A 9195-nucleotide genomic window follows, 5' to 3' on the forward strand; every position below is an offset into this window, starting at 1 on the left:
CAGATACCAGACCACGAAGTCGTGAGGCCCAGGGACCATGTGTCAATCAATACCCCACCATTCAGTATATTATTTTGCACATTGCGAGAGCTTAATAAGTGCCACTACTACCTACCTTTCTCCAAATTCCCATCGTGCAGATCAAGGGAATTAGTAGTAGCATGGATAACCATTTAACTGTCAAGTATATACGTAAATGGACCAACATCATAAAGATAATTTTGAACCAAAATTTTACACATACCTATCCAAGTTTTTGACTGGTCAAATGGAACACAAGGTATCCTAGACTGGAGGCTAAAAGAAACAGAAGTCACAAATTACTTTAGGAAAATACCTTAGAGCACTTTGCTTCCTGAATCAGAAAGCCAGGAGTCAGTCAAGTCCATCCATCTAATATTGGAAGATAAATTCATCAGGTTTTAAAAACATCCATTAACTTTTTTTTACACATTTTATTACTGAATACAGCAGCATGGCCTAATAGAAGAGCATGCGCCTGGGAGTCAGGGGACCTGGGTTCTAATCTCATCTCCACCATTGTGTCACCTTAGGCAAGCTAACTTCTCTGTACCCTAGTTTCCTTGTTTGTAAGATTCCTGTTCTCCTTCCCTCTTAGATCATGTCCAATCTGATTGTGTTGTACCTCCCCTGGCACTTAGTACAGTCCTTACTTGGCACCCAGAAAGCACTTAAATACCAATTACCACTAGAATTAGTAGTAGAATTCATTGCCACAACTAAGTTAGCTAGTTCTAGAACAACCTGCGGGCTGCCTGCTTCCTCTCACTCAACTCCTCTGATCTTCCTGCTCCACCCCACCTCACTCACCAAGTGGGCCACACAAATCATCTCTACACGCCTGTTTCCCCACTGAGACCTCCAATCTTTCACCCCATCTAATTTTCTCAGGCCGTCATACCCCATCCTACCTCCTCTCCTCAACACTCAAATCCACACTCTCAACAAACTCAATTCCCTTGCTCACCTGGCCCTGCCTTAAACCTGCCCCACACCAGCGATCACCTCCCCAGGAGGCTTCCTGCACTCCTGAGCACAAGCTGCAGGGTGCTCCTGGTGGAAATCCAGACACTAGGCCGACCTTATCCATCTTGAATTCATCATTTGTTTTAATTCTGCTCTCTCATCCACCTGGCAAAAATACTTTTCCATCCTTACTGATTCAAATGTTCACTGCCCACAACAGCTGCTTCAGATTCCCTCCTCAAACCCTGTCCCCCAACCCCGCTACTGCTTGCCCTTAATAACCTGGCCATGTACTTTGCAGATAAAAGTAGTAACAATACTAATAATACTATTTGTTAAGGTCTTACTATGTACCAGCCACTGTACTAAGCACTGGGGTGGATACCAGCAAATCAGGTTGGACATAGTCCCTGTCCCATATGGGGCTCACAGTCTTAATCCCCATTTTACTGATGTGGTAACCGAGGCCCAGAGGTGAAGTGACTTGCCCAAGGTCACAGCAAACACGTGGCAGAGCTGGGATTAGAACCCAGGTCCTTCTGAGTCCCAGGCCCATGCTCTATCCATTAGCCTATGCTGCTTCCCCCAATAATTAGGCGAGGTCTCCTTAAAATCTCCCCTGCTCCTCTTCAGCCCCCTCGACTCTCCCATCCTTCCCAGTGGTATTGAGATAGCCCATCATCTCTCAAACTCTATACCCTCTACCTGGCCGCCTAACCCCAACCATTCTCACCTCAAAGCAATCCCTCCCACCCCTGCCTCTCCCCTCCCTGACCACAATCTTCAACTGCTCGCTTTTCAATGGCTCCGTCACCACTGCTTCCAAACATGTTCCATGTACCCCTTATCCTAAAAAAAGCCCTCTCTTGACCCTCCAGTGATCACCCCATCTCCCGCCTACCATTCCTCTCCAAACCCCTTGAGCAACCTGTCTAGACTTTTGCTGCAGACTTCCTCTTTTGCACCTCCCAGTTGTGACAATAGGGCTGCATTATGAATGGCTGTACCTTGGAGTATTTTCCGGAAGCTCCGTTAACAGATTATAAAATCCCTGAACTTGCTACAGACTGTAATGACTGCCACACACATGACTGAATTCCGTCCAGGGAGCACCTTTCCTCAGATGCATTATGGCTTGAGTGTGCTGGATAACCAGGTTTGAAACTGAGCCTTGGGGCTGAGGCTGCCCCTGCCCTAAATTTCTTGGGGACTTCTGCCCTTCCTCGCGGTGATCCAGGAACTGATCATTAGCCTCTAGTTCTGCCTCTTGACATGAGAAGCAGCCCCTGGGAGAGTTCAGATGGGAGAGCGTGGACTGAACAAGAGTACTTGCCTCAAAAAAGGGCTAACAATCACATAATGCTCAGCATTCACTACTTTGGGATAATCAAAGGTGGAACTGAGACAAGCTTATCAAAATTCAGCAGGAGTTAGTGGTAGCACATATTGAGCATCTACTGTGTGCGTACTCTACTAAGCCATAGGGACAGTACATCGGTTAGATGACACACTCCCAGCCCTCAAGGATATTACTAACCAGTGGATGAGACGAACAATGATAGGAGGAAAAAGACAAGAAAAAGATAGAAACGGGGATGAATGAAGAACGAAAGTCCCTGTGTCCAGAATTACCCCAAACGACTGTGAATGCAGACATGTGGAAGGGGTGCAAAAGTGTTAGTTGGGGAGAGATGAGAATGAGGCTCAGTGTGGTTGCCTTTAAAGGAACAAAGAATTGGATTAAGTAACTGACCAAAAAAAGGGTAAAAAGCTAACGGAAGCAGCATGGCCTAGGGGAAACAGCACAGGCCTCAGAAGCAGAGGACCTGGGTTCTAATCCCGGCTGTCACTTGTCTGCTGTCTGACCTTGGGCAAATCACCTAACTTCTCTGGGGCCTCAGTTACCTAATCTGTAAAATGGGGATTGAATCCTCCTCCCTCTGACCTAGCCTCTGAGCCCTATGTTGGACTGGGACTGTGCTCAACCTAATTTTCTTGAACCCCAGCACTTAGAACAGTGTTTGAAACTCAGTAAGCAATTAAATACCATGTAAGAGTGCCTTAAAGCCAGCAGTCAAGAGATTCTGCTAAAAAAAATATGAAGATTTTTGAGTAGAAGGGAAAATATGGGCATGACATTTTTGAAAAGTGATCCGAGTAGCATAAAATGAACTACGAACTGGACAGGGGAAAGACCGAGGGAGTGAGGTGGGCAAGTATGAATTTGGGTCTATAGCCCCTGAAATCCTTTCTCCAACACTACAGCACCTACAAACAGAACCTTACACTTCGCTGCTTCCCTTCACTGAACTGTATTTTAAATGTCTGTCTCACTAGACTGTAAGCCCTATTTCACTGCACTGTACTTTTCCACGGGCTTAATACAGGTCTGTGCCCACGGTAAGTGCTCAATAGATACCACTCAATGACAGTCAGGCTATGATGAGTGTCTAGCTCAAGACGGTGAATGGGCAGATCTCACAAGTGCTGTTGTGAAGGAAAAACCAACTTACAAGTTGAGAATAAGGCGTCTAGACCTCAGAGATGGAGGTTATCCTTCACTATAGTCGATAATTGCAAAGAGTAACTCTCTTAGAGAAGGAGTCGTGGGATGCCAGCAAGATGCCAGGTGGAGATGTCCTGGAAGCATGAGGAAATGTGAGAGGCAAGGTCAGGGCTAGGTGAGATAGATTTGGGGGCCAGAGTTATGGGTGCAGATGAGCCCCCTAAAGGAAAAATGTACAGTAAGTGCAGGGGTTTTAAGGAGCTCAAACAGCAGAGATGAAAGTGAATCCAGCAAGGGACTGAGAAAACTGGCCAGTGATAGATTAGATCATCTGTGTTTCCAAGGGAGCGGTCCAGTGCAGCCAAGGAGAGGGAGTATCAGGATAAATCCATTAGTTTTAGGAAGAAGGTCTCTAGTGGCTTGGACAGTTCAGTCTCAGAAGAGTGAAGAAAGCAGAAACCAGACTGTAGTGGGCCTATGTGGAGGCAGCAGATTAATACCCCCTCTTGGAGTGGTTGGGACAGGAATGGGAGGTAACCAGAAGATGGAGGAGGAATTGGAGAAGACACGAAGACACTTTTAGTACTGGGCGGGGGGCGGGGGGGGAGAGGAGATGTAAACATACTGTGCTGGAAGGTACAGGGGAAAGGAGCCATCAAAGAGGAAGCAGTTTAAGAGGGTTGACCAGGAGGGAACAGGGTTAGTGGGTATTTTTAGAAAGTGAGAGAGGATGGGATAAGAGACTCCAGGAGGAAAGGTGGGGGACAGAACTGGGGAGATTTTGGGGAACTCATGCCTGATGGTGTCAAAGAAGTCCCAGGCAAAGTTATCAGGGTGAGAGAGTGGGGAGAAGTAGGGGCAAGAGGCCTCCAGAGGGGAGTTTAAAGATCTGGAATAACTGGTGGACGCAAAAGGTGTGGAAGCCTGATAAGAGACGTTAACTGCAGAGCGGAAATGTAGCAAGTGAGTATTTTTCACATCTTGCACATCACTAAATAAAATAAATTCTTCAAAAGTGAAACTGATTTTTGGGACCGATTCCCTTGTTCTATCACATTAATTTCCACACTGCTTAACTATATTTCTGATGAACATGCCTTATCACCCACTCAAATGCCAATGGCGAAATGAATGCAGCCACCCACCAACTTTAGGAGAAATTATGTGAAAAATAATTGAATTGCAAGCCATAAGACTAGCACAATAGTGAAAAATATCATTGGATTTTCAGAGATTCCAGGCATCCGGGACCTGCAACCACAAACAAAACTGACAGCCCATCAAACTTGCAATATTTTTTCTAATTTCAGCTAAGAAAAACCTCCATGTAAGTGCTCTTTATGTCTTCATTTATTCTGTTCAAACTGGAGCTCACGAAACCATTGAGCTTCACTATTTAAAACTGGACCAAACAAAACTACAAATATAAAAAAGTGATGACAAGTCATTTATTTTCCAAGAAACTGACATTGTATCAAAGACAGAAAAGTTAAACTCTCAGTGCAGGCTGCTATGTGGTTCAAAAGTGTCTTCTCTACGACTCCCTGTCATGAGCAAACAATGGAGAGGAATTCACCCAGTTACAAAGGTGTGCTCTGGGGAGTATTTTATCTACCACTAACGTTGAAGCTGAGACACCTCAGATGTATGTTATAATCATGACTTGACAAATATGAATACCTTGTTAAATATAACATAACTATAGCCCAAGTCTTAAAAGCCAAGAAACACAAATAAAAACCTGATGGTGAGCTGGGAGGGGGAGGCTGTAGTGTTAATTGAAAAACAATTTGGAAACACTATTGCTAGTCTGGGCTGTTGGCCCTTACCTACTCACTAGTAGGCCCCACTGAGAAACAGCATGGCCTAGTGGAAAAAGCACAGGCCAAAAAGTCAGAGGGCTTGTGTTCTAATATGGGCTCTGCCATTTGCCTGCTAAGTGACCTTGGGCAAGTCACTCCACCTCCCCAGGGCCTCAGTTTCCTCCTCTGTAAAATGGGGATTCAAAATCTGTTCTACTTACTTAGCCTGTGGCCCCTGTAACGGAACAGGAACTGGTGTCTATCTACCCCAGTTCTTATCCCAGATCTCTGACATATGAATGACTTGTTCCTCAACATCTTTGCCACCACTTGGCACATAGGAAGCACTTGACAAATATCACAATTTTTATCATCGTCAGCCAACTGGGAGAGATGGATCCAGTGTGCAAAACAGGACTCAAATCCCCTGGAATTCTGTGACAAGTCCCAAACCGCCTAAACTCAGAATCAGCCGATCATGATCTACTCTGGAAATGGAAATCCACACATTAAAGTAAATTAAGGCACGCTGGACTGATGAGTTTGGCCAAAATAGGGCCATTTCTATAACATCCGTGAATTTATCTAAAACTGGCCAGGAGGATCCGACATACAATGTTGCTCTGGCTGAACTGGAACACATGGTCAGCCTAGAGAAGTGGTATGCCCCACTGCAGGGCTGTTGAGTCAGGACCTGGGCTCTAATCCTGGCTCTTCTAAGTACCTGCTTTGTGACCCTGGGCCAGTCCCTACACTTACTTCTCTGCACCTCAGTTACCTCATCTGTAAAATGGGGATTAAGACTGTGAGCCCCATGTTGGACAAGGACCTTATCCAACTTGGTTATTGTGTATTTACCCCCAAGCTTAGTACTGTGTCTATGACCCAGTATTTTACAAATACCGTAACAGAAATAAAAAAATTAAGTAACTGGCACACATGGTGGCCTAGTGGAAAGAGCTGGGTTCTAATCTGTCTTCAGCCACTTGCTTTCTGTGTGGCACTGGACGAGTCACTGAATGTCTCTGTGCCTCATTTTCCCTCATTTTCCAGAAAAGGCAGCCTAAATATCTGTTCACTGTCCTCATTAGCCTGATGAGTGGCAGTCTTTGTCCTGATCATCTTGAATCCAGCGTTTGGTACAGTGCTAGGCACAAAAGTTAGCACTTTAATACCAGCTCCCTCACATTTTATTTTAGAAAACCCACTACATAATACATAAAAGCTGACAGTTGACACTATGATAGCCCTGCCTCTACTATCACATGTCCAGTTTGACACAGTCCTGACTTACATTATATTTTTAGAATCATCTTCTATATTTAAGCATTTGATGGCTCGAGTCCACCCCCCCAAGCAAACTTCCTTGCATAAACAACTTGACTGTTTAGAAGGCATAGAAATCTGGCCATCCAATCTCTTTCAAGTTAGCAGTGCAACAAATCAGAGATCGATATTTTGGAAATGGTTTTCTTTACCCTAATAATATTTGGAATTATAGAGTGTAGGGGAAAAACCGGTGGGGAAAAAGACAAAATGTCTTAAAGCCGTAGGACCGCACGGGGCGAACTCTGTGTTGCCAATTCTCGTCACTAACCCTTAGAAAGCCCGGGCTGGGGCTGTATGGGGCCCAATCAATCAATCAATCGTATTTATAGAGCGCTTACTATGTGCAGAGCACTGTACTAAGCGCTTGGGAAGTACAAATTGGCAACATATAGAGACAGTCCCTACCCAACAGTGGACTCACAGTCTAAAAGGGGGAGACAGAGAACAAAACCAAACATACTAACAAAATAAAATAAATAGGATAGATAGGTACAAGTAAAATAGAGTAATAAATATGTACAAATATATATACATATATACAGGTGCTGTGGGGAAGGGAAGGAGGTAAGATGGGGGGGATGGAGAGGGAGACGAGGGGGAGAGGAAGGAAGGGGCTCAGTCTGGGAAGGCCCAGCTTTTGTTCCGTCGGTAGCTTTTTTTGGCTATCACATTTGTTTCGGAGAGGCACAATAACTACTTTGGGGATGTTAAAGGGGTGGACTCCCGCTAATTGGTGGGGTCGAGGACGCCTCTGCTGGAAGGTGGAGAATGGACGGCCTCCAAACCGACACGGCGCTGGGCCTCGGCCTCCATTAAATGCTATCTAATGTTAAGCGCTCCCGGTGTTCCGGGCACTGTAGTGGGCGCTGGGGCGGATACAAGCTAAGCAGGCCGGGCCCGGTCCCTGTCCCACGTGGGGCTCACCGTCTTCCTCCCCATTTTCTGGATGAGGGAGCCGCGGCCCAGAAGGAAATCGACTGGCCCAAGGTCACGGGGCAGCCGCGTGTCGGAGGCGGGGTTAGCGTCCAGGTCCTCCGGGCCGTCCTAAACGGAGGCCCACCCGGAGGCGGCGGCCATGCGGCCGCTTAGCACGTGTTGCAAACGGCAAACAGGCGTTTCCGCCGCCGGGCCGGGCCGGGCCGCCCCATCCGTGGCTACCGCCGCAGTTCCGCCGTTCGAGAAGAAGGCGGGAGGGAGGGAGGGAGGAGGAAGGGAGAAAGAGAGAGAGAGAGAGAGAGGGAACCCACCCAACAGTCCCCAACCGCCGCCGCCCCCTTCGCTGGGGGCCTCGGTACCCCCGGGCGCGGGGAAGGACGAGCGGAGGAGGGGGCCCGAGGCGGCCATGGCCCCGGCCCCGCCCGCCCGCCCTCTCCCGGGGCCCGATGGGCCTCGGGGGCCGCAGGCCGTGCGAAACCGGCCACAGCCTCCCCCATCCCCGGCCCGGCCCGGATCCTCGGCCTGCGGCGGCCCCCGCCCGCGGCCCCCCGAGCGGGCCCCAACGGCCGCCGGCCTCCTCCTCCTCCTCCTCCCCGCCCTCCCGCCGTTACCGGTGGCCGACGCCGGAGCGGCGCGGTGACTGAGGACGACGACGAGATGGTGGGGATGGAGGAGGAAGCGCAGTGGCGGCGGCGGCGGCGGCGCCCCTCGCAGATGGCGCTAAAAAGACCCGAGCTCCCGCCGCTCGCGCTCATATACAATTAGCGTCAGCACGTCGCCGCCCGTCCGCCCGTCACCAAGGCAACGCGGAGGAGGCGGGCGCTGGCGGCCGGGTTGCCGGGCAACCGCGCGCGCTCCCGCCCTCCCCCTGCCGCCGCCTCACACAGACAGAGGGACGGACGGGGCGGCGGCGGCGATCTGTAGCCGATGGCCGTTGCTCGAACCCTCCCCCCGGCTGGAGAGGGAGGAGCCGCTCCCGGCCCCGCCTCTCCCCCCCCACTCAATCATTCGTTCGTTCATTCATTCATTCGTATTTATTGAGCGCCTGCTGCGGGCTGTTCCAAGCGCTTGATCAATCAATCAATCGTATTTATTGAGCGCTTACTATGTGCAGAGCACTGTACTAAGCGCTTGGAAGTACAGCAATAAAGACAGACAATGCCCTGCCCGCAACGAGCTCACGGTCTGGGGGCGGAGACGGACATCGATACAAGTGAACGGACATGACCATAAAGAAATAAATAAAATCATAGCTCTATACCTATGGTTGTGCATATTTATTACTCTATTTATTTATTTTACTTGTACATATCTGTCCTATTTATTTTATTTTGTCAGTATGTTTGGTTTCGTTCTCTGTCTCCCCCTTTTAGACTGTGAGCCCACTGCTGGGTAGGGACTGTCTCTATATGTTGCCAATTTGTACTTCCCAAGCGCTTAGTACAGCGCTCTGCACATAGTAAGCGCTCAATAAATACGATTGATGATGATGATATACCTAAGTGCTGTGGGGCGGAGAGAGGGAGGGAGAGCGAAAGGAGCGAGTCAGGGGGAGGGGAAGAAAAGTGGGCCTTCCTCCTCCTTCTGTTCCACTTCCTCTTCCCCCAAGCCGGGAGGCAGGCCTGCCTTTGCCCC

At 48.7% G+C, this 9195-nt stretch overlaps 1 protein-coding gene across 4 annotated transcripts in view; it reads right to left on the reverse strand.

The window, feature by feature from the left end:
• Positions 1 to 8318, reverse strand: part of NAP1L1 (nucleosome assembly protein 1 like 1) — a 41136-nt gene extending 32818 nt beyond the window's left edge. For 2 of the 4 annotated variants that reach the window (XM_038756886.1, XM_038756885.1), the window contains exons 1-2: positions 8172 to 8318; positions 245 to 297 (exon numbers count right to left, since the gene is read on the reverse strand). The gene's annotated coding sequence lies outside the window, so the exon portion shown is untranslated. Of the gene's footprint in view, positions 1 to 244; positions 298 to 7548; positions 7607 to 8171 lie in introns of those variants that run through there. The other 2 variants (XM_038756887.1, XM_038756888.1) reach the window with 2 other exon arrangements.
• Positions 8319 to 9195: the final 877 nt, after the last annotated feature.

This window comes from Tachyglossus aculeatus, chromosome 14, assembly GCF_015852505.1.
Source record: "Tachyglossus aculeatus isolate mTacAcu1 chromosome 14, mTacAcu1.pri, whole genome shotgun sequence".
Classification (NCBI taxonomy): domain Eukaryota; kingdom Metazoa; phylum Chordata; class Mammalia; order Monotremata; family Tachyglossidae; genus Tachyglossus; species Tachyglossus aculeatus.